Here is a 27908-nt window from a genome sequence, read left to right as displayed (position 1 = left end):
GAAGGTAGGGAAGGAGGGACAGAGGGAAGTCTGGAGGTAAGGAAGGAAGGAGAGAGGGAAGGAGAGAGGGAGGGAGAGAGGTAAGACTGGAGGGAAGGAGGGAGTGAGTGAGGGAGATAGGGAGGGAGAGAGGGAACGCTGGAGGGAAGGAGGGAGTGAGTGAGGGAGATAGGGAGGGTGAGAGGGAAGGCTGGAGGGAAGGAGGGAGAGAGGGAGAGAGGGGGGAGAGAGGTAAGACTGTAGGGAAAGAGGGAGAGATGGAGGGAGAGAGGTAAGACTGGTGGGAAGGAGGGAGATAGAGAGGGAAGGCTGGAGGGAAGGAGGGAGATAGAGAGGGAGAGAGGTAAGACTGGAGGGAAGGAGGGAGTGAGTGAGGGAGAGAGGGAGGGTGAGAGGGAAGACTGGAGGGAAGGAGGGAGAGAGGTAAGACTGGAGGGAAAGAGGGAGAGATGGAGGGAGAGAGGTAAGACTTGTGTGAAGGAGGGAGATAGAGAGGGGAGGCTGGAGGGAAGGAGGGAGATAGGGAGGGAGAAAGGTAAGACTGGAGGGAAGGAGGGAGTGAGTGAGGGAGATAGGGAGGGAGTGAGTGAGGGAGATAGGGAGGGTGAGAGGGAAGGCTGGAGGGAAGGAGGGAGAGAGGGAGGTAGAGAGGTAAGACTGGAGGGAAGGAAGGAAGGAGAGAGGGAAGGAGGGAGGGAGAGAGGTAAGACTGGAGGGAAGGAGGGAGAGAGGGAGGGAGAGAGTTAAGACTGGAAGGAAGGAGGGAGTGAGTGAGGGAGATAGGGAGGGAGAGAGGGAACGCTGGAGGGAAGGAGGGAGTGAGTGAGGGAGAGAGGGAAGGAAGGAGAGAGGGAAGGCTGGAGGGAAGGAGGGAGAGAGGGAGGGAGAGAGGTAAGACTGGAGGGAAGGAGGGAGTGAGTGAGGGAGATAGGGAGGGTGAGAGGGAAGGCTGGAGGGAAGGAGGGAGAGAGGGGGGAGAGAGGTAAGACTGGAGGGAAGGAGGGAGAGAGGGAGGGAGAGTTCAGACTGGAAGGAAGGAGGGAGTGAGTGAGGGAGATAGGGAGGGAGAGAGGGAACGCTGGAGGGAAGGAGGGAGTGAGTGAGGGAGATAGGGAAGGAGAGAGGGAAGGCTGGAGGGAAGGAGGGAGAGAGGGAGGGAGAGAGGTAAGACTGGAGGGAAGGAAGGAAGGAGAGAGGGAAGGAGAGAGGGAAGGAGAGAGGTAAGACTGGAGGGAAGGAGGGAGAGAGGGAGGGAGAGAGTTAAGACTGGAAGGAAGGAGGGAAAGATGGAGGGAGAGAGGTAAGACTGGAGGGAAAGAGGGAGAGATGGAGGGAGAGAGGTAAGACTTGTGTGAAGGAGGGAGATAGAGAGGGGAGGCTGGAGGGAAGGAGGGAGATAGGGAGGGAGAAAGGTAAGACTGGAGGGAAGGAGGTAGTGAGTGAGGGGGATAGGGAGGGTGAGAGGGAAGGCTGGAGGGAAGGAGGGAGAGAGGGAGGGAGAGAGGTAAGACTGGAGGGAAGGAGGGAGAGAGGGAGGGAGAGAGGTAAGACTGGAGGGAAGGAGGGAGAGATGGAGGGAGAGAGGTAAGACTGGAGGGAAGGAGGGAGATAGAGAGGGAAGGCTGGAGGGAAGGAGGGAGAGAGGGAGGGAGAGAGGTAAGACTGGAGGGAAGGAGGGAAGGAGGGAGAGATGGAGGGAGATAGATAAGACTGGAGAGAAGGAGGGAGAGATGGAGGTAGAGAGGTAAGACTGGAGGGAAGGAGGGAGAGATGGAGGGAGATAGATAAGACTGGAGAGAAGGAGGGAGATATGGAGGTAGAGAGGTAAGACTGGAGGGAAGGAGGGAGAGATGGAGGGAGAGAGGTAAGACTGGAGGGAATGAGGGAGAGATGGAGGGAGAGAGGTAAGACTGGAGGGAAGGAGGGAGAGATGGAAGGAAAGAGTGGGATAATTGGGAGGGAGAAGAATGAGAAGGGGTAAAGGGAATAACAGGGATGTAGTTAGAGGAAGTGTAAGAGATAGAGCAGATAGATATACATTACACAAAACAATACTGCTTCTAAATAGCACAAGATTGATAATTTGGCATGTAGCCATAGCGGAACCCCTTTTGGGCCAAAATTGAACCTTTTTTTGAAGGTCTTTAAGAGCCATGCTCATAAGATTCTAAATGGAACCTCAGTTGTGCTTTAAGAACCCGGTCCTAAGGTTCTATAAAGAAACCTTTCCTAAGGTTCCATAAAGAACCAAAAAAGGGTTCCAATATGTTTCCAAGCCTTTGTGGTGCTATGTAGAACCCTTTGTGGGGCTATGTAGAACCATTTTTGGTGCTATGTAGAACCCTTTGTGGTGCTATGTAGAACCCTTTGTGGGACTATGTAGAACCATTTTTGGTGCTATGTAGAACCCTTTGTGGTGCTATGTAGAACCCTTTTTGATGGTTCTTTATATCACATTTTTGGAGATTTATAAAGGAACTTTCTCAACTTGTCCTTTGTAGGTCTTTTTGAAAAACCATAACGTTTTTTTTTATCCTGGTGAGCCATATTGTATTGTTAAAATTCCATAGGTGTTATTATTGTGTTAATTGACTAGTGGAATCAAGTGAGATACCTCTGTGGGTCCCTGAGGAGAACAACTGACGGACTTAGTCAACCGTTCTCATTTGACATGAAGCCATACATGGGTCTATTCTGGTTGACTAGAAGTGTGTCAGCTTTTAAATAAGGCAAGGGTGGGAAGAGATATCACAGAGAGAGAGAGAGAGAGAGAGAGAGAGAGAGAGAGAGAGAGAGAGAGAGAGAGAGAGAGAGAAAGAAGAAGACAGACAGACAGACAGACAGACAGACAGACAGACAGACAGACAGACAGACAGACAGACAGACAGACAGACAGACAGACAGACAGACAGACAGACGAGGAAAATAGAGAGAGAGAGTTAGAGATGAAGAGAGAGTTAGAGATGAAGAGAGAGAGTTAGAGATGAAGAGAGAGAGTTAGAGATGAAGAGAGAGAGAGTTAGAGAGAGAGAGATGAAGAGAGAGAGACAGACAGACAGACAGACAGACAGACAGACAGACATAGAATCAGGGGGCCTCTACAGAGACTAGGCTTTAACAACCCACAGACAAGCAGTTAGTCTCAGGACAGCCCTGTCCTCTTCCTCCCCTGGCACTTCTCTAACCTCTCAGTCAATCAACTGTCTCTGTGTCATCTTTCCAGGACGGACACAAACCAGGAACGGTTTCTCTCTCTTTCTTTCTCTCTTTCTTTCTCTCTTCTCCTTGAGATGATAGGCTGCTGGCTCAGGCACTCGTTTAGCGTTTAACACCTGCAATTAATAATGACTTTTGTGTGTGTGTGTGTGTGTGTGTGTGTGTGTGTGTGTGTGTGTGTGTGTGTGTGTGTGTGTGTGTGTGTGTGTGTGTGTGTGTGTGTGTGTGTGTGTGTGTGTGTGTGTGTGTGTGCGTGCGCGAGCGTGTGTGTGTGCGTGCGTGTGTGTGTTTTTGTGTGATGAATAATGAAGACAAGGAGGTAGCTGCTTAATTCTTAATCACATCCCTGACTTGGCGTCTCTCTCGTGAGGTTGAAGTCTTCGTAGGACGAACACTCCTAAACCACTCACCTCCATGGTTCGGGCCACAAGCTTGTTTGATCTACATGCTCGTAAATGATCCCTTTCCAACCTCCTTTGTATTTCTTCCACTGAAAGTTATGAATTTTCCTGGGGAATAATGTGTATTAATTAGTCCTCTGATGAAGGCTCATGCCACTATGTTGACTGTGTGTGTGTGTGTGTGTGTGTGTGTGTGTGTGTGTGTGTGTGTGTGTGTGTGTGTGTGTGTGTGTGTGTGTGTGTGTGTGTGTGTGTGTGTGTGTGTGTGTGTGTGTGTGTGTGTGCATCAGCGCTCCAGCTCATTCCCCTATATGAGTCAATGGAGGAGTTACGTATTGAGGGAAAGTATAAAATATGTAAATGAAGTGGAAACATAACTGGGAACATTTCTTTGAAGTAGCATCAGTTCATTTTGATTTGTTTGCTCGGGCAAGCGCACAACGCCAACGAAAATCCTTCAGCAAATGACAAGGGGTAGAATATCAAACGTGTGGGGATATGAGTTTGTTTGCATGTGTGTGTGTGTGTGTGTGTGCATGCGTGGGTGCGCGTGGTTGTACTTGTGTGTGAGTGCGGCCGGTATTCGTCGTTTCATTATCTTTGTCTCAGTATGTGTTATTAAACATCCTTTACTAGATCTTGATTTGAACATACACTTACTGTTGCAGACTGTCTATATCACAGATATCAGTCATGTAGCTCACTGATTCAGATTAACTCAAAAAGATTATACAAAGTTCAAGAAAAAGTTTCACATTTACAATATTAATATATAAATCAGAAGAGTATTAAAAAGAGGACAGACAGAATTTGAACGAAAGATAGAAACGGCAGTTAAAAGAGGGAGGAGAAACTCACCACTTCTCCCTTTCTGCTTGGTGACTCAGTGGACCCAGGTGGTGTGTTTACATGGCCCATACTGAGCAGGAGTCACCTCTACCCACGGAAGACGGGGTGCTGGGTCAGGGGCTCCCTGGGAGGTTGGGGACGACGACTGTGTGTGTGTGTGCGTGCGTGTGTGTGTGTGTGTGCGTGTGTGTGTGTGGACAGGGATACAGACTTATTGAGGGAGAACAATGAAGAAGATTAGAGTATTGATTTAGTGGGGGCGAAATTCTCAATCAGAGTTGGGAGGCAGTTTGAGTCACAACCGGCAGAGCAAGTATTTGTGATAACTAGAGATAAAGACAGAGACAGACTAGGGAGAGAAAGTGAAGGGAGAGATCAGGAGAGGAGACTTGAGAGAGATATGATGCACAGGGTTTGAACGTGGGTCTGTGTTAACCTGCTGAGCTAACGCCCCGGTCTCGGGAATGTTATCACACAAACACTGTTTATTGACCCACTTCTTTTAAACACAGACACCTCTCTGACCTGTGACCTCTCCTCTCTTTCCTTTGAGCACACACAAAGACAGACACTCTCGTCAAGGAAGGAAGGCAACAAGAAACAGAAGACTTAAACTACACTATTAGAAAAAAAGGGTTCCAAAGGGATTGTTTGGCTGTCCCCATAGGAGAACCCATTTCTGTTCCAGGGAGAACCCTTTTTGGTTCCACGTCAAGCCCTCTGTGGAAATGGTCCAACATGGACCCCCAAAAGGTTCTAACGGGAACCAAAATGGTTCTATCTGGAACCAAAAAGGGTTCTTCAAAGAGTTCTCCTATGGGGACAGCCGGAAGATGCTTTTAAGTTCTCGATAGCACCTTTTTCTAAGAGTGTATACTACACTAATGCACAGTATTTACAGTGCCTTGCGAAAGTATTCGGCCCCCTTGAACTTTGCGACCTTTTGCCACATTTCAGGCTTCAAACATAAAGATATAAAACTGTATTTTTTTGTGAAGATTCAACAACAAGTGGGACACAATCATGAAGTGGAACGACATTTATTGGATATTTCAAACTTTTTTAACAAATCAAAAACTGAAAAATTGGCCGTGCAAAATTATTTAGCCCCTTTACTTTCAGTGCAGCAAACTCTCTCCAGAAGTTCAGTGAGGATCTCTGAATAATCCAATGTTGACCTAAATGACTAATAATGATAAATACAATCCACCTGTGTGTAATCAAGTCTCCGTATAAATGCACCTGCACTGTGATAGTCTCAGAGGTCCGTTAAATGCGCAAAGAGCATCACGAAGAACAAGGAACACACCAGGCAGGTCCGAGATACTGTTGTGAAGAAGTTTAAAGCCGGATTTGGATACAAAAATATTTCCCAAGCTTTAAACATCCCCAGGAGCACTGTGCAAGCGATAATATTGAAATTGAAGGAATATCAGACCACTGCAAATCTACCAAGACCTGGCTGTCCCTCTAAACTTTCAGCTCATACAAGGAGAAGACTGATCAGAGATGCAGCCAAGAGGCCCATGATCACTCTGGATGAACTGCAGAGATCTACAGCTGAGGTGGGAGACTCTGTCCATAGGACAACAATCAGTCGTATATTGCACAAATCTGGCCTTTATGGAAGAGTGGCAAGAAGAAAGCCATTTCTTAAAGATATACATAAAAAGTGTTGTTTAAAGTTTGCCACAAGCCACCTGGGAGACACACCAAACATGTAGAAGAAGGTGCTCTGGTTAGATGAAACCAAAATGTTACTTTTTGGCAACAATGCAAAACGTTATGTTTGGCGTAAAAGCAACCCAGCTCATCACCCTGAACACACCATACCCACTGTCAAACATGGTGGTGGCAGCATCATGGTTTGGGCCTGCTTTTCTTCAGCAAGGACAGGGAAGATGGTTAAAATTGATGGGAAGATGGATGGAGCCAAATACAGGACCATTCTGGAAGAAAACCTGATGGAGTCTGCAAAAGACCTGAGACTGGGACGGAGATTTGTCTTCCAACAAGAGAATGATCCAAAACATAAAGCAAAATCTACAATGGAATGGTTCAAAAATAAACATATCCAGGTGTTAGAATGGCCAAGTCAAAGTCCAGACCTGAATCCAATCGAGAATCTGTGGAAAGAACTGAAAACTGCTGTTCACAAATGCTCTCCATCCAAACTCACTGAGCTCGAGCTGTTTTGCAAGGAGGAATGGGAAAAAATGTCAGTCTCTCGATGTGCAAAACTGATAGAGACATACCCCAAGCGACTTACAGCTGTAATCGCAGCAAAAGGTGGCGCTACAAAGTATTAATTTAAGGGGGCTGAATAATTTTGCACGCCCAATTTTTCAGTTTTTGATTTGTTAAAAAAGTTTGAAATATCCAATAAATGTCGTTCCACTTCATGATATTGTCCCACTTGTTGTTGATTCTTCACAAAAAAATACAGTTTTATATCTTTATGTTTGAAGCCTGAAATGTGGCAAAAGGTCGCAAAGTTCAAGGGGGGCGAATACTTTCGCAAGGCGCTGTATCTTCTGTGACTTTAACTGTAATTGTACCAATCCATACCCATTCATTGAACTCCAGTTGGCATGACTGGAATGATTAACTTTTGTTCCTCGTTTGAATCTCACGATGCATGGGGATCTTTATTTATCCAAGGAAGTCATAGTGAGACCACGGTCTCTTTTGCCATTTGAGTTCTGCATAAACACATCAATAAACAACAATGGCACTATTTTATCACTGTCCATATCTATATACACATCAATTACACAATACATGAAAAAGCAAAATACAATCATATGAAACAAACACATTCTTCAGTAAAAAGGCCATCAAACATCCGCCTGAATTGCCCTAGAGGCACCAACTCCACCAACTTTAATGAGTTTTGGAGTTCAATCCACATGAGAGGCGCAAAAAACTAAGATCAGATTTACCTTTAACTCGATGGAGATTGAAGGGATAACCAGCGTAAGCTATCCCTGTGTCTCGGTCTGGTAACTTATGTGTCTGATGCTTAACAATGAGGTCAGGTATGGCGGAGGTTTATGCAAGAGTGGGATATAGACAAAACTTGCACAATGCATCAATCTACGAGACTTCAAAGAGGGAAAGCCTACTTTCTGATACAAAATGCAAAATCCTGTAATATACTGTGTTCAATGGCTTCAATAGAGTGGCAACTGCATTCATTCACAGACCATAGACCATATAGCCAATTAAAGGAATAAATGTTAATTATTTGTTTTCTGCTCGTTAAATAAAATATAAGATCTGTTCCTGTAGAATAAGTCTATTTTAATTTAATTAATTTATTAAGTAACTAATCAACATGCTTTTTGAAAGATATTTTTTTTGTCAATCCAGATGCCCAGATATTTGTATGCGGGCACCATCCATATGACATTTGCATAAATTATCAGATAAATTTTTACGTGATTTAGAAAATAACATATATTTGGTTTTACCTGCATTAAGTAAGAGTTTCAGTTCAACTAAGGCTTTCTGCAGGGCAATAGAGGCTGATTGAAGCTCTGACAGAGCCTGGTCAGATGGGGGCACAATACACACTGTGTTCTGTGCTTTAAATCATTTCCAAACCGACTAAATGCAGCCTGGTCCAGACCATTTGATGAAAGCCTCTGAATAAGTAATGACTGCTGACTGCTTTAGACTTAGACCGCACAGTATTTATTCTCATCCAAACAACTAAGCGCTTCATTTAAAACCAAAGAAGTAGCAGATATGATACTATGACCTGGTCTGGGACCTGACTGATGTACATTTAGAATACATTTCATCGTAAAAGATAAAATTCTAATAATAATTACCTTTCTTATCAAGGATTCTAGAATTTTTGCGAGGAGAGTTGGGACATGGGGCCATAATTATTCAGGTCACATGGGTCACCACCTTTGTGAGGGGGGAGTATATGAGCCGCCTTCCTGACCCTGTGGATGGTACCAGAAATATCCACAATCAGAGGAGCAGAAAGCTGAAATAAGCCCCGGTAGATGTTTATTTTTATGTTTTTACATCAATCTTGTGTAAGACGTTCTACACATCACAAGTAGAAACTGAAAACGTGGATTCACTAGAAGTTGTTGGATCCTCCATCGAGCCAACTAGAGGCTGGTAGAGGGGCAGGAAGTCAACTGGCTGACTAGGGTCAATTAAACAACCATTTTGTTCAAATAACAAACCTGCCATGTATAAAAGTCTAATTAAAAGCATCACTTATCAAACTTTCTCTATAATGATGCCATTACTGAAACAACTTGCCTAGGCAGGGAAAGAGAGGAATTTCCACGCTTCAGTGCATTAACTGTTTTCCAAAATGTTTACGGAACACCCGCAAAGTCGAGAGATAAAAATGAGGAAGTAGCATTCTTGATTGCCTGAAAAGCTGCCAATCAAGTACAGTCACTTTGTCTAGCCTTAGCCTAGACCTGATTCCTCATCATAATAACATCAGAAAGTTCTATAGAGGACCAAGGATTTGTTTTGTTTTTTTGTAACTAAGACATGTAATGGGCGTGTGTTGATCTGCCAGAGAGTTTAACATGGATGGGAACAGTCCTAGAGATAATTTAGGGTCAGGCATGCAGCTGGTACAGGGGAAGGCAGAATAAAAAAAAGAAGAATCAGTTTTATAAGAATCAGTTTGTTTGGTACTGTATCTGTAATACATGCAATAAGACAGTGATCACTGAGATCAGTAGCAAAGACACCATTGGACAAGTTCTTGTGGGGGTAATTTGTTATAATCAAGTCAATCCGTGTGGATTTCTTACATTAATCTGTGCAGTGGTGTAAAGTACATATGTAAACATACTTTAAACTACTACTTAACCCTCCTGTTGTGTTCGTTTCATGTTAATTAATGCTGTGTTCCCGGTCCAAAATGGCCGCCCCATTATAGCTGTTTATAAATCCATAATAATACATATATTATCACCTATTGTTGTGTTGCATCTTTTTAATATCTTCTAATGGCTATTTATGGCCTGTAGGCCTCATCGACCTGAGGTCATGCAACTCATTTTTGAGTAAAAAAAGTATAATGTAGGGATTAGTTTGACTATAACAAATACTCATGTGAAACCTATTGTGCTATTTATCACAGACTATTTTGTGTCAAAGTTTAACAAGGACTCTCTCTCCTCCTCACCAGTGTCATGATCAAAGACATGATCAAGAGCCTCACATACAGTATATCGTTTGGTCATTGTGCTGCCACAGAATGAATTGTGAGTAAGGCCTCAAAAAAGCTTTGTATACCAGAGCTGTCACGGTTTTCTAATGGTGAAGGACAGTCGGACCAAACTGCAGCGCGTATATTGTGATCCATGTTTATTTACACAACGTAACACAAATCCAAAACACAAACTCTACAAAACGTAGTGAAAACCGAAACAGCCTTAACTGGTGCAAACTAACACAGACTAAGGACATCAAGACACTCAGGACAATCACCCACGACAAACTCAAAGAATATGGCTGCCTAAATATGGTTCCCAATCAGAGACAACGATAAGCACCTGCCTCTGATTGAGAACCACTCCAGACAGCCATAGACTTTGCTAGATAACCCCACTAGCTACAATCCCAAATACATGCACACCAAAACCCCAAGACAAAACACACCACAATACAAAAACTCCATGCCACACCCTGGCCTGACCCAATACATGAAGAAAAACACAAAATACTTACACCAGGGCGTGACAAGAGCTGCGCGAAAATTTCTATATATTATTATTGAAACAACGTTGCGACTGTTTGTGAGAATGACAACAAGTGTGGTTCCCATGGTGGGAAGATCCTATTGGGGAAAGGTTCCCGTCGGGGTTGCCATGAAAGCCAAGAAGGGGAATGAGGTGTGTGTGTGCTCAAACACACATACAGGTGGGGTTCTCGGAGAGGAATTGTGTCCATCTGTTTAATGGGCATGTGCCTGAACTCAATTTTATACACTAATTGTAGTGTCAGCCATTAACCTGTTGATGCTCTGGGGGCGCAATTTCATTTTTGGATGAAAAACGTTCCCGTTTTAAACAAGATATTTTGTCACAAAAAGATGCTCGACTATGCATATAATTGCTACCGTTCGAAAGAAAACACTCTGACATGTCCAGAAATACAAAGATCTTCTATGTGCGTGCCCTAAAAAGTGAGCTTCAGGCAAAACCAAGATGAGATGGCATCCAGGAAATGACAAGGATTTTTGAGGCTCTGTTTTTCAAGATCTCCTTATATGGCTGTGAACGCAAGAGGAATTAGTCAGCCCTTTCTGTCGTTTCCCCAAGGTGTCTGCAGCATTGTGACGTATTTGTGGGCAGATCATTGGAAGATTGACCATAACAGACCACATTTACCACGTGTCCGCCCGGTGTCCTGCGCCGAAATTGGTGCGCAAAAGTCACCTGCCAGTATTTTTCCATGGGACACAGAGAGGAAAGCAAGCTTCCACGAACTGCATGTCAATGAAGAGATATGTGAAAAAACACCTTGAGGATTGATTCCAAACAACGTTTGCCATGTTTCGGTCGATATTATGTAGTTAATCCGGAAAAAGTTTCACGTTGTAGGTGACTGCATTTTTGGTTCGTTTCGGTAGCCAGACGCAATGTAGAAAACGGAACGATTTCTCCTACACACAGACGCTTTCAGGAAACACTGCGCATTTGGTATGTGACTGAGACTCTCCTCATTGAAAACATCAGAAGCTCTTCAAAGGTAAATGATTTTATTTATTTGGTTATCTGGTTTTTGTGAAAATGTTGCGTGCTACATGCTACACAAAATGCTATGCTAGCTTTGCATACTCTTACACAAATTAGTCAATTTCTATGGTTCAAAAGCATATTTTGAAAATCTGAGATGACAGTGTTGTTAAGAAAAGGCTAAGCTTGAGAGCAAACGCATTATTTTAATTTTATTTGCGATTTTCAGAAATCGTTAACGTTGCGTTATGCTAATGAGCCTGAGGCTTTAGTCACGATCCCGGATCCGGGATGGGGAGTTTCAAGAAGTTAATTTCTAATGACCGGTCATTTTTGACCGGGAACACCACAGGTGTACAAAAGTTAAATAAAACACCCAAAACGTAATGAAAATCATCTAAATGTATGTGTGTGTTCAGATGCCCTGTGTGGACAAAGTCTTGGAGCCTTATGACAATCAGATTAAATGAACTACATTTTTCAGAGAGAAAACTTGTAAATTGTTTCAATTCGACCGGAACGCAGCAGCAGCAGGGTTAAGTGTTTTTTGTGGGGGCTACTGTATATGTACTTTACTTGACTATTTATATTTGTATTTACTTTTACTTCATTATGTTCCTTTAGATAATGTAATTTTTTACTCCATACTGTCTCAGTCTGTCCAGCCAGTTCGGTTCTCAGTTCGTCGCGTAGACAGGAATAAATATCTCTTCAGGAAGTAGAAGGGCGGGGGTGTATGTTTCATGATTAACGTGTCATTGTGTGTTTGTGATAACATCACCCGACCAAGAATACATCACAATCAAATGCCGACCGTATTATCTCCCAAGAGTTATTCTCTTCAGTTACAGCCAAAACTATGTATATCCCCCTCAAGCCGACACCACGACGGCCCTCAAAGAACTTCACTGGACCTTATGCAAACTGTAAATCACATATCCTGAGGCAAAATTTATTGTAGCTGGGGATGTTAACAAAGCAGATTTGAGAAAAAGGCTGCCGAAGTTCTATCAACACAGTGAGTGTAGTTTGACTCGCGCCGCTAAAACACTCGACCACTGCTACTCCAACTTCTGTGATGCCTACAAGGCCCTCCCCCCCCCATCATCCTTTCTGCAAATCTGACTATGACTCCATTTTGCTCCTCCCTTCCTATAGGCAGAAACTCAAACAGGAAGTAGCCGTACTAAGGACTATTCAACACTGGTCTGACAAATCGGAATCCACGCTTCATGATTGTTTTGATCACGCGGACTGGGATATGTTCCGGGTAGCTTCCGATAATAACATTGACGAATACACTGATACAGTGACTGAGTTTATAAGGAAGTGAATAGGAGATGTTGTACCCACCGTGACTATTAAAACCTTCCCTAACCAGAGACCATGGATAGATTGCAGCATTCTCGCAAAACGGAAAGCGTGAAGCACCACTTTTAACCATGGCAAGGTGACTGGGGATATTGCAGAATACAAATAGTGTACTTATTCCCTCCGCAAGGCAGTCAAACAGACAAAACGTCAGTATAGAGAGGAAGTGGAGTCACAATTCAACAGTTCAACACAAGACGTATGTGGCAGGGTCTACAGACCCAGATCACAAAAGGAAAACAAGCTACATCGCAGACACCAACGTCTTCCTTCAGGACAAGATAAACACATTCTTCCCACGCTTTGAGGATAACACAGTGCCACCGATGCGGCCTGCGTGAGTAAAACATTTAAGTGTGTTAACCCTCGCAAGGCTGCCGGCCCAGACTGCATCGTTAGCCGGGTCCTCAGAGCTACAGACCAGCTGGCTGGTGTGTTCACCGACATATTCAATCTCTCCCTGTCCCAGTCCGCTGTCCCCACATGCTTTAAGATGTACACCATTGTTCTTGTAACCAAGAAAGCAAAGGTAACTGAGCTAAATGACTAATCGCCCCGTAGCACTGCTGTTCATTGACTATAGCTCAGCATTCAACTCCATAGTGCCCTCCAAGCTCATCATTAAGCTCAAGGCCCTCCAAGCTCAAAATTAAGCTCGAGGCCCTCCAAGCTCATCATTAACCTCAAGGCCCTCCAAGCTCATCATTAAGCTCGAGGCCCTCCCAGCTCATCATTAAGCTCGAGGCCCTCCCAGCTCATCATTAAGCTTGAGGCCCTCCAAGCTCATTATTAAGCTCGAGGCCCTCCAAGCTCATCTTTAAGCTCGAGGCCCTCCCAGCTCATCATTAAGCTCGAGGCCCTCCAAGGTCATCATTAAGCTCGAGGCCCTCCAAGCTCATCATTAAGCTCGAGGCCCTCCAAGCTCATCATTAAGCTCGAGGTCATCCAAACTCATCATTAGATCATTAAGCTCGGGCCCTCCAAGGAGGCCCCAAGCCTCGAGGTCATCCAAACTCATCATTAGGCTCAAGGCCCTCCAAGCTCATCATTAAGCTCGGGCCCTCCCAGCTCATCATCATTAAGGTCATCCAAACTCATCATTAGAGGCCCTCCATTAACCTCAAGCTCATCATTAAGCTCGAGGCCCTCCACGCTCATCATTAAGCTCGAGGCCCTCCAAGCTCATCATTAACCTCAAGGCCCTCCATGCTCATCATTAACCTCGAGGCCCTCCAAGCTCATCATTAAGCTCGAGGCCCTCCAAGCTCATCATTTAGCTCGAGGTCATCCAAACTCATCATTAGGCTCAAGGCCCTCCAAGCTCATCATTAAGCTCGGGCCCTCCAAGCTCATCATTAAGCTCGAGGCCCTCTCAGCTCATCATTTAGCTCGCGGTCATCCAAGCTCATCATTAAGCTCGAGGCCCTCCTGTGTCTGAACCTGATATGATTTAACATTTCCCCTAACAGCCTAAAGTACTCATGACATTTTGAATTCTTAGCAGGACCAAAAAAATTGCCCAATTCCCGCACTTATCAAGAAAACACATGATCATCCCTACTGCCTCTGATCTGACAAACTCACTAAACACAAATCCATGTTTTGTAAATGATGTCTGAGTGTTGGAATGTGCCCCTGGCTATCCGTTAATGTTTTAAACAAGAGTATGACGCTGTCTGATTTGCTTAATATAATGCATTTGAAATTATTTATACTGAGTCAGGTTAAAATCAAGACATATTCTTAAAATGGTTGGGGTAAGCATATCTACAGTAAAATCCCCTAAAAAAGACTAATTCAGATGACAGAAAATGTTTTAAATACTCAGCAATAGGACCGAGTTTGAGTAAATCCCTGCAACAGATTAATCTGTGTTGTGGCTTATAGCCACATCTATAACCAAAAGCTAATTGAACCAGATTTAGCTTGTTTGGAAGAATATCAATATGTCTATGTACAACAGCTGACCTCCATTGACTAGTTCGTCTGGACATATTGATCGGTGTCAGCCCAGAAATATCAAACAGGACGGGGAGAGATAGAAGTTACGTCAAAGGGCAATATGCCGGATTCGAAACGATGCCGAAACCGCAGACTTCATTGACATGGGTCATTACCGATGGACCAGGCAACAATCACTAACATTTAAAACATCTATAGAATGATATGACATCCCTAATTAAACCTAGACCAGGACTCATAGACTAACCGTTAAAACATCTATATAATGATATGACATCCCTAATAATGGATTCTACACATCGCGATGTGATGAAGGATTGCTTTTCTCACAAAAGGAAAATGTATTTTACCAAGAAGATTATATTCATGTCAATAATAATAAGCCAACAGGAAGAAAGATATAAATGCATAGAATATTGCCTGCATTGCTGTCCAATCAATGGAAATGTAGTCATGTGACAGTAAAATAGGCAGGAAATAGGACATTCTGATGTTGTCTGTTGAGGACACAGACACACATGCTGACGCAGACGAACACACACACTCACACGCAGACACCTAACAACGACCAACAGCTGTTATGCTAATTACAATCTATCAGGACACTACCTCAGTGAATTCATACGCACAGTAAGTGTGTGTGTGTGTGTGTGTGTGTGTGTGTGTGTGTGTGTGTGTGTGTGTGTGTGTGTGTGTGTGTGTGTGTGTGTGTGTGTGTGTGTGTGTGTGTGTGCAGGGCAGCCTGACAGCTTGCTAATGGTGTGTTCAGGTCCTAGTAGCACAAGGAGCAGAGGATGTTTGTTGTAATATTAAAACAGGGTCATGTAGCCTCGTTTCCACTAATACAACGACAAGAACATTTGATCCGGTGAACACACATGTATGTTAAATTGAAATGCTACAAGCATACGCACACGCAGACACACACACACACACAGATGTAGGTTTGTACTTGGAGATTGTGGCTTGTTAAGGGGTTGTCCATTCGTCCCATCTGTGATGTGTGTGTATATGTGTGCATATGTGTCCACACAGACCAATCTGCAGCCAAGGTCCGACTGTGAATCCCCCTGGTGCCACTGGAGAGAGTGGACTGACTAAGCTAGTCAGTGGGCTGTGTGTGTGTGTGTGGTTCCTCGTCTTCTCCTCCTCTCTCCTCCCCGTCTCCTCCACGTCTCTTCCACGTCTCCTCCCAGTCTCCTCCCCACTTCCTCACCGTCTCTTCCCCACTTCCTCACCGTCTCTTCCCCACTTCCTCCCCGTCTCTTCCCCACATCCTCCCAGTCTCCTCCCCACTTCCTCCCAGTCTCCTCCCCACTTCCTCCCCATCTCCTCCCCACTTCCTCCCCATCTCTTCCCCACTTCCTCACAGTCTCTTCCCAGTCTCCTCCACGTCTCTTCCCCATCTCCTCCTCGTCTCTTCGCCGTCTCCTCCACGTCTCCTCCTCGTCTCTTCGCCGTCTCCTCCACATCTCCTCCTCGTCTCTTCGCCGTCTCCTCCTCGTCTCTTCGACGTCTCCTCCATGTCTCCTCCACGTCTCTTACCCGTCTCCTCCACGTCTCTTCCCCGTCTCCTCCTCGTCTCTTCGCCGTCTCCTCCCCGTCTACTCCACGTCTCCTCCCCGTCTCCTCCTCGTGTCTTTGCCGTCTCCTCCACGTCTTCTCCCCGTCTCCTCCTCGTCTCTTCGCCGTCTCCTCCACGGCTCCTCCACGTCTCCTCCACATCTCCTCCCCGTCTCCTCCTCGTCACTTCGCCGTCTCCTCCTCGTCTCTTTGCCGTCTCCTCCACGTCTCCTCCCCGTCTCCTCCTCGTCTCTTCGCCGTCTCCTCCACGTCTCCTCCACGTCTCCTCCTCGTCTCTTTGCCGTCTCCTCCTCGTCTCTTCCCCATCTCCTCCTCGTCTCCTCCCCGTCTCCTCCTCGTCTCTTCCCCGTCTCCTCCTCGTCTCTTCGCCGTCTCCTCCCCGTCTCCTCCACGTCTCCTCCCCGTCTCCTCCTCGTCTCTTCGCCGTCTCCTCCACGGCTCCTCCACGTCTCCTCCACGTCTCCTCCACGTCTCCTCCCCGTCTCCTCCTCGTCTCTTCGCCGTCTCCTCCCCGTCTCCTCCATGTCTCCTCCCGTCTCTTCGCCGTCTCCTCCTCGTCTCCTCCACGTCTCCTCTTCGTCGCTTCGCCGTCTCCTCCTCGTCTCCTCCACGTCTCCTCCCAGTCTCCTCCCCACTTCCTCCACGTCTCCTCCACGTCTCCTCCACGTCTCATCCCCGTCTCCTCCGCGTCTTTTCCCCTTCTCCTCCCAGTCTTCTCCCCTTCTCCTCCCCGCTTCCTCTTCTTCTCCTCCCCACTTCCTCCTCTTCTCCTCCTCTTCTCCTCCTCGTCTCTTCCCCGTCTCCTCCCCTTCTCCTCCACGTCGCCTCCCCGTCTTCTCCCCATCTCCTCCCCGTCTCCTCCTCTTCTCCTCCCCGTCTCCTCCCCTTCGCCTCCCCGTCTTCTCTCCATCTCCTACCCTTCTCCTCCCCGTCTCCTCCCCACTTCCTCCTCTTCTCCTTCTCGTCTCTTCCCCGTCTCCTCCCCTTCTCCTCCCCTTCTCCTCCCCATCTCCTCACCGTCTCCTCCCCTTCTCCTCCCCGTCTCCTCCCCGCTTCCTCTTCTTCTCCTCCCCACTTCCTCCTCTTCTCCTCCTCTTCTTCTCCTCGTCTCTTCCCCGTCTCCTCCTCTTCTCCTCCTCGTGTCCTCCTCATCTCTTCCTCGTCTCCTCCCCGTCTCCTCCCGTCTCCTCCCCTTCTCCTCCCCGTCTCCTTCATGTCGCCTCCCCGTCTTCTCCCCATCTCCTCCCCGTCTTCTCCCCTTCTAATCCCCGTCTCCTCCCCTTCTCCTCCCCGTCTCCTCCCCTTCTCCTCCTCTTCTCCTCCTCTTCTCCTCCTCGTCTCTTCCCCTGTCTCCTCCCCTTCTCTTCCCCATCTCCTCCCCGCTTCCTGTTCTTCACCCCCCCACTTCCTCCTCTTCTCCTCCCCGTCTCCTCCCCGTCTCCTCCCCGTCTCCTCCTCTTCTCCTCTTCGTCTCCTCCCTGTCTTCTCCCCATCTCCTCCTCTTCTCTTACCCTCCCCGTCTCCTCCTCGTCTCCTCCTCTTCTCCTCCTCGTCTCCTCCCCGTCTCCTCCTCTTCTCCTCCTCGTGTCCTCCTCATCTCTTCCTCTTCTCCTCCCCGTCTCCTCCCCGCTTCCTCTTCTTCTCCTCCCCACTTCCTCCTCTTCTCCTCCTCTTCTTCTCCTCGTCTCTTCCCCGTCTCCTCCTCTTCTCCTCCTCATGTCCTCCTCATCTCTTCATCGTCTCCTCCCCGTCTCCTCCCCTTCTCCTCCCCGTCTCCTCCACGTCGCCTCCCCATCTTCTCCCCATCTCCTCCCCGTCTTCTCCCCTTCTAGTCCCCGTCTCCTCCCCTTCTCCTCCCCGTCTCCTCCCCATCTCCTCCTCTTCTCCTCCTCTTCTCCTCGTCTCTTCCCCTGTCTCCTCCCCATCTCCTCCCCTTCTCCTCCCCGCTTCCTGTTCTTCTCCTCCCCACTTCCTCCTCTTCTCCTCCCCGTCTCCTCCCCGTCTCCTCCTCTTCTCCTCCTCGTCTCCTCCCTGTCTTCTCCCCATCTCCTCCTCTTCTCTTATCCTCCCCGTCTCCTCCTCGTCTCCTCCTCTTCTCTTCCTCGTCTCCTCCCCGTCTCCTCCTCTTCTCCTCCTCGTGTCCTCCTCATCTCTTCCTCGTCTCCTCCCCGTCTCCTCCTCGTCTCCTCCCCGTCTCCTCCTCGTCTCCTCCCCGTCTCCTCCCCGTCTCCTCCCCTTCTCCTCCCCGTCTCCTCCCCTTCTCCTCCCCGTCTCCTACAATCCCCTTTCAGGACACACCCTCAGCCATCCTTCTCTCATTCATCAATTCAGTTTATTATGTCAAATGGACCCTATTCCCTATATAGTCCCTGTGGGTTCTGGTCAAATGCAGCATCAATGTGGAACAAGGTGCTATTTGGATGCACACCTTGAGTCCAGGTTGCTGTTGAATTCATATTATACAAAGGTACAATATTTTTCTTCTCTCAAATGCTACACACTGACACACAACCAAACGCAAATACAAATTGTCATTCAACATTATTGCTTAATGATCAACCACATGTTCCACACTCTAACCATCTTTACAGGAAATGTATTTACAGGAAATGTGGTAAATAGCAGATTGGGGAGGACAGCAAATTAAAAATGTGCGTTCAAGGCCTGTAGGTTTAAATACATTTTTAATATGTTTTCAAGTTATTGCACCAAATGTTGTGGATTCAGGTTTAGCTAATGAGGTTCTGGTTAGCGTTGTTTAGAAAAGTGATTGGAAGGCTGCGCTTATTATTTGGTCGACAAACACACACACACACATACATACCTGTGCACACCCCCCTACACCCCCCCCCCCCCACACACACACACACACACACACACATACCTGCGTACACACACTTGCATGTTAGCATATGTGTGTGTATGTGTGTGTGAGAAAGAGATTCCCAGTCCTGGTGTAAGGACATGAGGCTGAGAGACATGCCAGATTCCCAGTACCTGGTTTAAGGACTTGAGGCTGAGAGACATGCCAGATTCCCAGTCCTGGTGTAAGGACATGAGGCTGAGAGACATGCCAGATTCCCAGTCCTGGTTTAAGGACTTGAGGCTGAGAGACATGCCAGATTCCCAGTACCTGGTTTAAGGCCATGAGGCTGAGAGACATGCCAGATTCCCAGTACCTGGTGTAAGGACATGAGGCTGAGAGACATGCCAGATTCCCAGTACCTGGTTTAAGGACTTGAGGCTGAGGGACATGCCAGATTCCCAGTCCTGGTGTAAGGACATGAGGCTGAGAGACATGCCAGATTCCCAGTACCTGGTTTAAGGACTTGAGGCTGAGAGACATGCCAGATTCCCAGTACCTGGTTTAAGGACATGAGGCTGAGAGACATGCCAGATTCCCAGTACCTGGTTTAAGGACATGAGGCTGAGAGACATGCCAGATTCCCAGTACCTGGTTTAAGGACTTGAGGCTGAGAGACATGCCAGATTCCCAGTACCTGGTTTAAGGACATGAGGCTGAGAGACATGCCAGATTCCCAGTACCTGGTTTAAGGACATGAGGCTGAGAGACATGCCAGATTCCCAGTCCTGGTGTAAGGACATGAGGCTGAGAGACATGCCAGATTCCCAGTACCTGGTTTAAGGACATGAGGCTGAGAGACATGCCAGATTCCCAGTACCTGGTTTAAGGACATGAGGCTGAGAGACATGCCAGATTCCCAGTACCTGGTTTAAGGACTTGAGGCTGAGAGACATGCCAGATTCCCAGTACCTGGTTTAAGGACATGAGGCTGAGAGACATGCCAGATTCCCAGTACCTGGTTTAAGGACTTGAGGCTGAGAGACATGCCAGATTCCCAGTACCTGGTTTAAGGACATGAGGCTGAGAGACATGCCAGATTCCCAGTCCTGGTTTAAGGACATGAGGCTGAGAGACATGCCAGATTCCCAGTCCTGGTGTAAGGACATGAGGCTGAGAGACATGCCAGATTCCCAGTACCTGGTTTAAGGACATGAGGCTGAGAGACATGCCAGATTCCCAGTCCTGGTGTAAGGACATGAGGCTGAGAGACATGCCAGATTCCCAGTACCTGGTTTAAGGACATGAGGCTGAGAGACATGCCAGATTCCCAGTCCTGGTGTAAGGACATGAGGCTGAGAGACATGCCAGATTCCCAGTACCTGGTTTAAGGACTTGAGGCTGAGAGACATGCCAGATTCCCAGTACCTGGTTTAAGGACATGAGGCTGAGAGACATGCCAGATTCCCAGTACCTGGTTTAAGGACTTGAGGCTGAGAGACATGCCAGATTCCCAGTACCTGGTTTAAGGACATGAGGCTGAGAGACATGCCAGATTCCCAGTCCTGGTGTAAGGACATGAGGCTGAGAGACATGCCAGATTCCCAGTACCTGGTTTAAGGACATGAGGCTGAGAGACATGCCAGATTCCCAGTACCTGGTTTAAGGACATGAGGCTGAGGGACATGCCAGATTCCCAGTACCTGGTTTAAGGACATGAGGCTAAGAGACATGCCAGATTCCCAGTACCTGGTTTAAGGACTTGAGGCTGAGAGACATGCCAGATTCCCAGTACCTGGTTTAAGGACATGAGGCTGAGAGACATGCCAGATTCCCAGTCCTGGTTTAAGGACATGAGGCTGAGAGACATGCCAGATTCCCAGTACCTGGTTTAAGGACATGAGGCTGAGAGACATGCCAGATTCCCAGTACCTGGTTTAAGGACTTGAGGCTGAGAGACATGCCAGATTCCCAGTGTTACTGAGTCCTAGACAATCACTTTCAACACACACACAGCCTCGCTTGCATACCCAGTCTGTTGGTTTGGCAGATGTACTGCTGACTCTGTCACCTGGCTGTGTGCATGAAGGTGACAGTGTGTGAGTAGCCACAGTGAGGAGGTGTGTGGCTAGGTGTGAAAGTCACAAATGCCTGATATTTGACATATATCTGTTTTTGTGTGTGTGTGTGTATGTGTATGTGTATGTGTGTGTGTGTGTGTGTGTGTGTGTGTGTGTGTGTGTGTGTGTGTGTGTGTGTGTGTGTGTGTGTGTGTGTGTGTGTGTGTGTGTGTGTGTGTGTGTGTGTGTGTGTGTGTGTGTGGACCTCCCCTCCATTATATCAAACTATATACAGTACCGGTCAACAGTTTGGACGTACCTGCTCATTCAATTATTTGTACTATAATCTACCATGTAGAATAATAGTGAAGTCAACACTATGAAACATAAAATAATGTTGTAACCAGAAAAGGGGTTCATACAAATCAAGTATATATATATATATATATATATATATATATATATATATATATATATATATATATATATATATATATATATATATATATATATATATATGTATATATATATATATATATATATTTGAGATTCTTCTAAGTAGCAATTCTTTGCCTTGATGACACCACTTGGAATTATCTCAACCAGCTTCATGAGGTAGTCACCTGGAATGCATTTCAATTAACAGGTGTGCCTTAAAAATTAAAAATGATTAGTTCATTTGTGGAATTTGAGCCAATCAGTTGTGTTGTGACATTGTAGGGGTGGCATACAGAAGACAGCCCTATTTGGTAAATATTTGGTAAAATACCAAGTCCACATTAAGAACAGCTCAAATAAGCAAAGAGAAATGACAGTCCATCGTTACTTTAAGACATGAAGGTCAGTCAATGTGGAACATTTCAAGAACTTTGAAAGTTTCTTCAAGTGCAGTCGCGAAAGCCATCAAGCGCTACGATGAAACTGGCTCTCAAAAGGACCGTCACAGGAAAGGAAAACCCAGAGTTACTTATGCTGCAGAGTGTAAGTGCATTAGAGTTACCAGCCTCAGAAATTGCAGCCCAAATAAATGCTTCACAGAGTTCAAGTAAAACACACATCTCAACATCAACTGTTCAGAGGAGACTGCGTGATCAAATTGCTGCAAAGAAATCACTACTAAGGGAAACCAAGAAGAAGAACAGACTTGCTTGGGACAAGAAACATGAGCGATAAACAATAGACTGGTAGAAATCTGTCCTTTGGTCTGATGAGTCCAAATGTGAGATTTGTGGTTCAAACTGCCGTGACATTGTGAGACGCAGAGCAGGTGAACGGATGATCTCTGCACATGTGGTTCCCACCGTGAAGCACGGAGGAGGAGGTGTGATGGTGTTGGGGTGCTTTGCTGGTGCCACTGTCAGTGATTTATTTAGAATTCAAGGCACACTTAACCAGCATGGCCACCAACACATTCTGCAGTGATACGCCATCCCATCTGTTTTGTACCTTAGTGGGGACAATCAGTTGTTTTTCAACAGGATAATGAGCTAACACACCTCCAGACTATGTGAGGAATATTTGACCAAGAAGGAGAGTGATGGAGTACTGCATCAGATAACCTGGCTCCCACAATCACCCAGCCTCAACCCAATTGAGATGGTTTGGGAAGAGTTGGACCGGCAGATTGAAGGAAAAGCAGCCAACAAGTGCTCAGCATATGTGGGAACTCCTTCAAGACTGTTGGAAAAGCATTCAAGGTGAAGCTGGTTGTGTCATGCCCTGATCGGTTTCACCTGTCTTTGTGATTCTCTCCACGCACCTCCAGGTGTCTCCCTTTTTCCCCAGTAGTCCCCGGTGTATTTATCCCTGTGTTTCCTGTCTCTCTGTGCCAGTTTGTCTTGTTTTACAAAGTCAACAAGCATTTCTCCTAGCTCCTATTTTTTCCCAGTCTCTATATTTCCTAGCCCTCCTGGTTTTGACCCTTGCCTGTTCTGACGCCGAATCCGCCTACCTGACCACTCTGCCTGTCCTAACCTCGAGCCTGCCTATCCCCTGGTACTGTCCTGACCTCGAGCCTGCCTATCCCCTGGTACTGTTTGGACTCGGACCTGTTCACTGAACCCCGGCCTGTCCTGACCTCGAGCCTGCCTGTCCCCTGGTACTGTTTGGACTCAGACCTGTTCACTGAACCCCTGCCTGTCCTGACCTTGAGCCTGCCTATCCCCTGTTAATGTTTGGACTCAGACCTGTTCACTGAAACCCTGCCTGTCCTGACCTTGAGCCTGCCTATCCCCTGTTACTGTTTGGACTCAGACCTGTTCACTGAACCCCTGCCTGTCCTAACCTCGAGCCTGCCTATCGCCTGGTACTGTCTGGACTCTGACCTGTTCACTGATCCCCTGCCTGTTCTGACCTCGAGCCTGCCTATCCCCTGGTACTGTCCTGACCTTGAGCCTGCCTATCCCCTGTTAATGTTTGGACTCAGACCTGTTCACTGAACCCCTGCCTGTCCTGACCTCGAGCCTGCCTATCGCCTGGTACTGTTTGGACTCTGACCTGGTTTATGAACTCTCGCCTGTCCCCGACCCGCCTTTTGCGTAGCTCTTTTGATGAAATAAATATCGGAGCTCAGCCATCTGCCTCCTGTGTCTGCATTTGGGTCTCACCTTGTGCCCTTATAGGTTGAGAACATGCCAAGAGTGTGCAAAGCTGTCATCAAGGCAAAGGGTGGCTACTTTGAAGAATCTCAAATATGAAATAAATGTTGATTTGCTTAACATGTTTTTGGTTACTACATGATTCCATATGTGTTGTTTCATAGTGTTGATGTCTTCACTATTATTCTGCAATGTAGAAAATAGTCCAAAAACAAATATGAATTGAATTAGTAAGCGTCCAACCTTTTGACTGGTACTGTATGTTTCAGAATGCAGTAGATAGATGAATGATCTTAGAGATGAATCTCTAGTGACTTCAACAGAGGAAGACTTCAAATCCAAGTGTATCCTGCAGTAGTTTCCTTTAACACTGAGCATCTTGAGGCTTCTTCTCCCACAATTCCTTTCCTTCACTCATTTTCTCTCTCTCATCTCTCTCGCTCATATCTCTGTCTCTCTCTTTTTCAGTTTAACAGAGTACTTTCTCTCCCATCTCTTTCTCGCTCTCCTTCTCAGCATAAAATAAAGAAGCACTTCACGGTAAAAGACAGAAACAGAGTTAACTCTGTGACAAAGATTTATTTTCACTTTAGATCGAATAAAAAAAAATGCTTTGACATATTTTTGAGCCGGTCAAACGGGGTGTTAGCGACACTCTGTGTGAGACTATATAATCTGTGTGATGAAATAAGCGTTCAACTCCTCAGGTCTGGGAAATGGGAGATGAAACTACCTGCTGACAATCCAGCAGATTTATTCCCTTCATCCACTTGTAGAAAAAAGAATGACAAGAGGAAAAAAAACAACAATCTTAGAGAGTGATAGCTAGCCGTCCATTTCCAAAATGAAGAGCGTCCCCCTGTAAATCAGTCGCGGGTTAATAAAGTTGTCATCTGTTTGATTTTCCAGAAAAAAAGAAAGAGGTGAACAGCTAGAGATACATACACTACATGACCAAAAGTATGTGGACAACTGCTCGATTTTATACACCTGTCAGCAACGGGTGTGGCTGTGGTTGTAAGGAGGCCCTGTTCACTCATGTCTTCCAGCACTACGGGGACATAGTCTCTGATCGGGTCCCCAGTTCACCTCCAGGGTCTGGAGAGCGTTCATGGAACTTCTGGGGGTCTCGGTCAGCCTCACCTCAGGTTTCCACCCCGAGAGTAACGGGCAGGTGGAGAGAGTCAACCAGGATGTGTTTAGGTTTCTGAGGTCATATTGCCAGGACCGGGGCAGGGAGCGGCGTTTATCCCCTGGGCAGAGATGGCCCAAAACTCACTCCTCCACTAACCTCTCTCCTTTCCAGTGCGTACTGGGGTATCAGCTGGATCTGGCACCGTGGCATCAGAGCCAGATCGAAGCTTCTGCGGGGGCCAAATGGTTCAAGCGCTCAGAGGAGACCTGGGATGCTGCCCGTGTGCACCTACAACGGGCCGTGAGGAGGCAAAAAGAGGGCATTGACCGCCACAGTAGCAAGTCTCTCTCTCTCTCTCACTCTCTCTCACTCTCACTCTCACTCTCACACTCACTCACTCACTCACTCACAGCATACCTGAAGTGGCTGACAAACAGACAGATGTGAGTACAGATGGACAGACCAGACAGACAGAGACATGGTGACACACAAATCACACACGTCACCCATTCTGAGTCACAACCTGATGACAGAGTCCCAGTCGTGTGTCATCCTCTGGCTAGCGTGCTCAAAGGATACACACCTCATACCCTGTCTCCTTAAATCACACACACACACACACACTCTTAATCATGCAACAAACTAAAACATACACACTCAGACACCGGTGATTGGCCATTTATTGGAGCAAGTGGCTGTGTTGTCAAGCATTACCACATTTCCTTTTCTTCTTCATGTGATTGTTCTTTTCTCTCCTCTTTCCTCTCAATCTCCCAGCAATTAAAATCAATCAGGAATCGGATTGGCCTGTCTCTGAGGAGCCAATACAAGATGGCTGCCTGACAGAGGGCAAGCAGAGTTCTACGTCCCAAATGGCATTCTATTCCCTATATAGTGCACCACTTTTGTCCAGGGACCATAGGAGTAGTGCACGATGTAGGGAAAAGGGTGCCATTTGTGGGAGAGGTGGCATCATATCAGTATTCATGGACAGCATGCATCTATCTACATGTCCCATCAATCCACCAGGAGAGAGAGTGAGAAGGGACACATTCACAACACACACATTCACAACACACACATTCACAGCATACACATTCACAACACACACATTCACAACACACACAACACACACATTCACAACACACACATTCAAAGCACACATTCACAGCACACACACATATTCACAACACACACATTCACAACACATACATTCACAACACACACATTCACAACACACACACACATTCACAACACACATATTCACTACACACACACACAACACACACACACCTTCACAACACACACATTTACAACACACACACATTCACAACACACACATGAAAATGCCACTGCTAGGTGGCCAGGACACAACAGCACATATAGAGGGAATGGGGGAGAAATATGTGTTTGTGTGCTGCATCTGTGTGTGTGTGTGTGTGTGTGTGTGTTTTGTGTGTGTATTTTTGCCTGCGTTCGTGTGTGTGTCCAAGGAGAATTATAGGCAGGAAGGAGGGAGCCATGATGAAGTATAAAACCAAGATGGAGGATATAATAGAAAAGGCAATAAAAGGTGTGAAGGATTATGGGTAGGTGGTGGAGAGGAGCATTTCAGTCTGAAATTCAATCCCCCACGCATCAACTCCTACACACACACATCTATATGTAAACACAAACACACACACACACACCGATGCTATATTGCTATTGATCAACAGCAGCTATCAGAGATAGAGAGGCATGTTGCTCCCTGTGAGAGCTCAAAAAGAGAACATTCCACTATATCATATAAAATACATGAGAAAACGCACAGGGAACCTCATCGGAAAAGCAGACAAGTAGCAGCCACCCATACTGATAGGATGGCAGGGTTGGAGTCCAAAATGGCACCCTATTTATGATAGTGCACTACTTTTGACCAAGTGTAGAATGTATTACTGTAGTTATACTCTGTACTGTTGTATTACTGTAGTTATACTATGTACTTTCATATTACCGTAGTTATACTACTGGAGGTAGAATGTATTACTGTAGTTATACTCTGTACTATCGTATTACTGTAGTTATACTATATACTGCTGTATTACTGTAGTTATACTCTGTACTGCTGTATTACTGTCGTTATACTCTGTACTGCCTTATTACTGTAGTTATACTCTGTATTGCCATATTCCCTCTCTCTCTCTCTCCCCTCCCTCTCTCCCTATGTCCTTCTCTCCCTGCACCCCTCTCTCCCTGCCACCCTCCATCCCTCTCTGTCTCTCCTTTCACTTCTTATACATCCTTGCCCTTGGGAGTCTTTGCTCTTGTGTTTCCTCTGGCCCTCAAGCTGGGACTGGGATTAAAGTACGTGTGTGTAGGTGCCTCCTCCGTGGGCGTGGGAGTAGACGAGTGTGCCCCCCTGCTGGGGGTGGGATAGCCCTTGGTGGGATACTAACCCTCATGCCCCTTGGACATGATGGTGACTTGGTAACCCACGGAGACAGACACTTGAGCACGACTTGGAATCTTTGTGCTCCACCTCCATTCCGGAATACTTATGTTGCTAGGTTATATGCTCTGCTCTGTGAGGGAGGAAAATGGAATAGGTCATGAAAAAGGAACAGTATTCTGACCAGAATGTGGACGCGAGACTTGTATTAGATTTATGCACAGTATATTTTCATAGGTTTGATTCATAGCAAAGTAGACTACCAAACTATATATATATATATATATATATATATTATTTATAGTTTGTGTAAATACATTCAACACAATAAAGTATCTGTCCTATGCAAACCCTACCATATCTATCTTCCTGTTTATCCTTCTCAGTCTTCCTGAGTGTGCCTGTGGCCTGGATCTGAGGTCCTCTCTGCTGCGTCCTCTTCCCACAGAAAGCAACACTTGGACTGTGTACTAATTCTCTCAGATCCCTCCAACTCTGTAGCTCTGGAGCTAAAACATATCTATTTTTACATTGTCACCAATTCAGCCATTTTTTTAGAACTGCTTTTGGAGATAGGAAGGAGAGAGGAGATAAGGAGGGAGGAGAGATAAGGAAGGAGGAGAGGGAGGGAGGGATATAATTTTTGAGAGAGGGAAGGAGGAGAGAGAGATGGGGAGGAGGGAAGAGGGGGGAGAGATGGGGAAGAGAGAGGAGGGGGGAGAGATGGGGAGGAAGGAGGAGAAAGAGGCTGGGAGGGAGGCAGGGAGG

The sequence above is a fragment of the Oncorhynchus masou genome, chromosome 31 (genome assembly GCF_036934945.1).
Source record: "Oncorhynchus masou masou isolate Uvic2021 chromosome 31, UVic_Omas_1.1, whole genome shotgun sequence".
Taxonomy (NCBI): domain Eukaryota; kingdom Metazoa; phylum Chordata; class Actinopteri; order Salmoniformes; family Salmonidae; genus Oncorhynchus; species Oncorhynchus masou.
The sequence above is the reverse complement of the archived record's forward strand: the minus strand, read 5'-3'. Positions refer to the sequence as shown.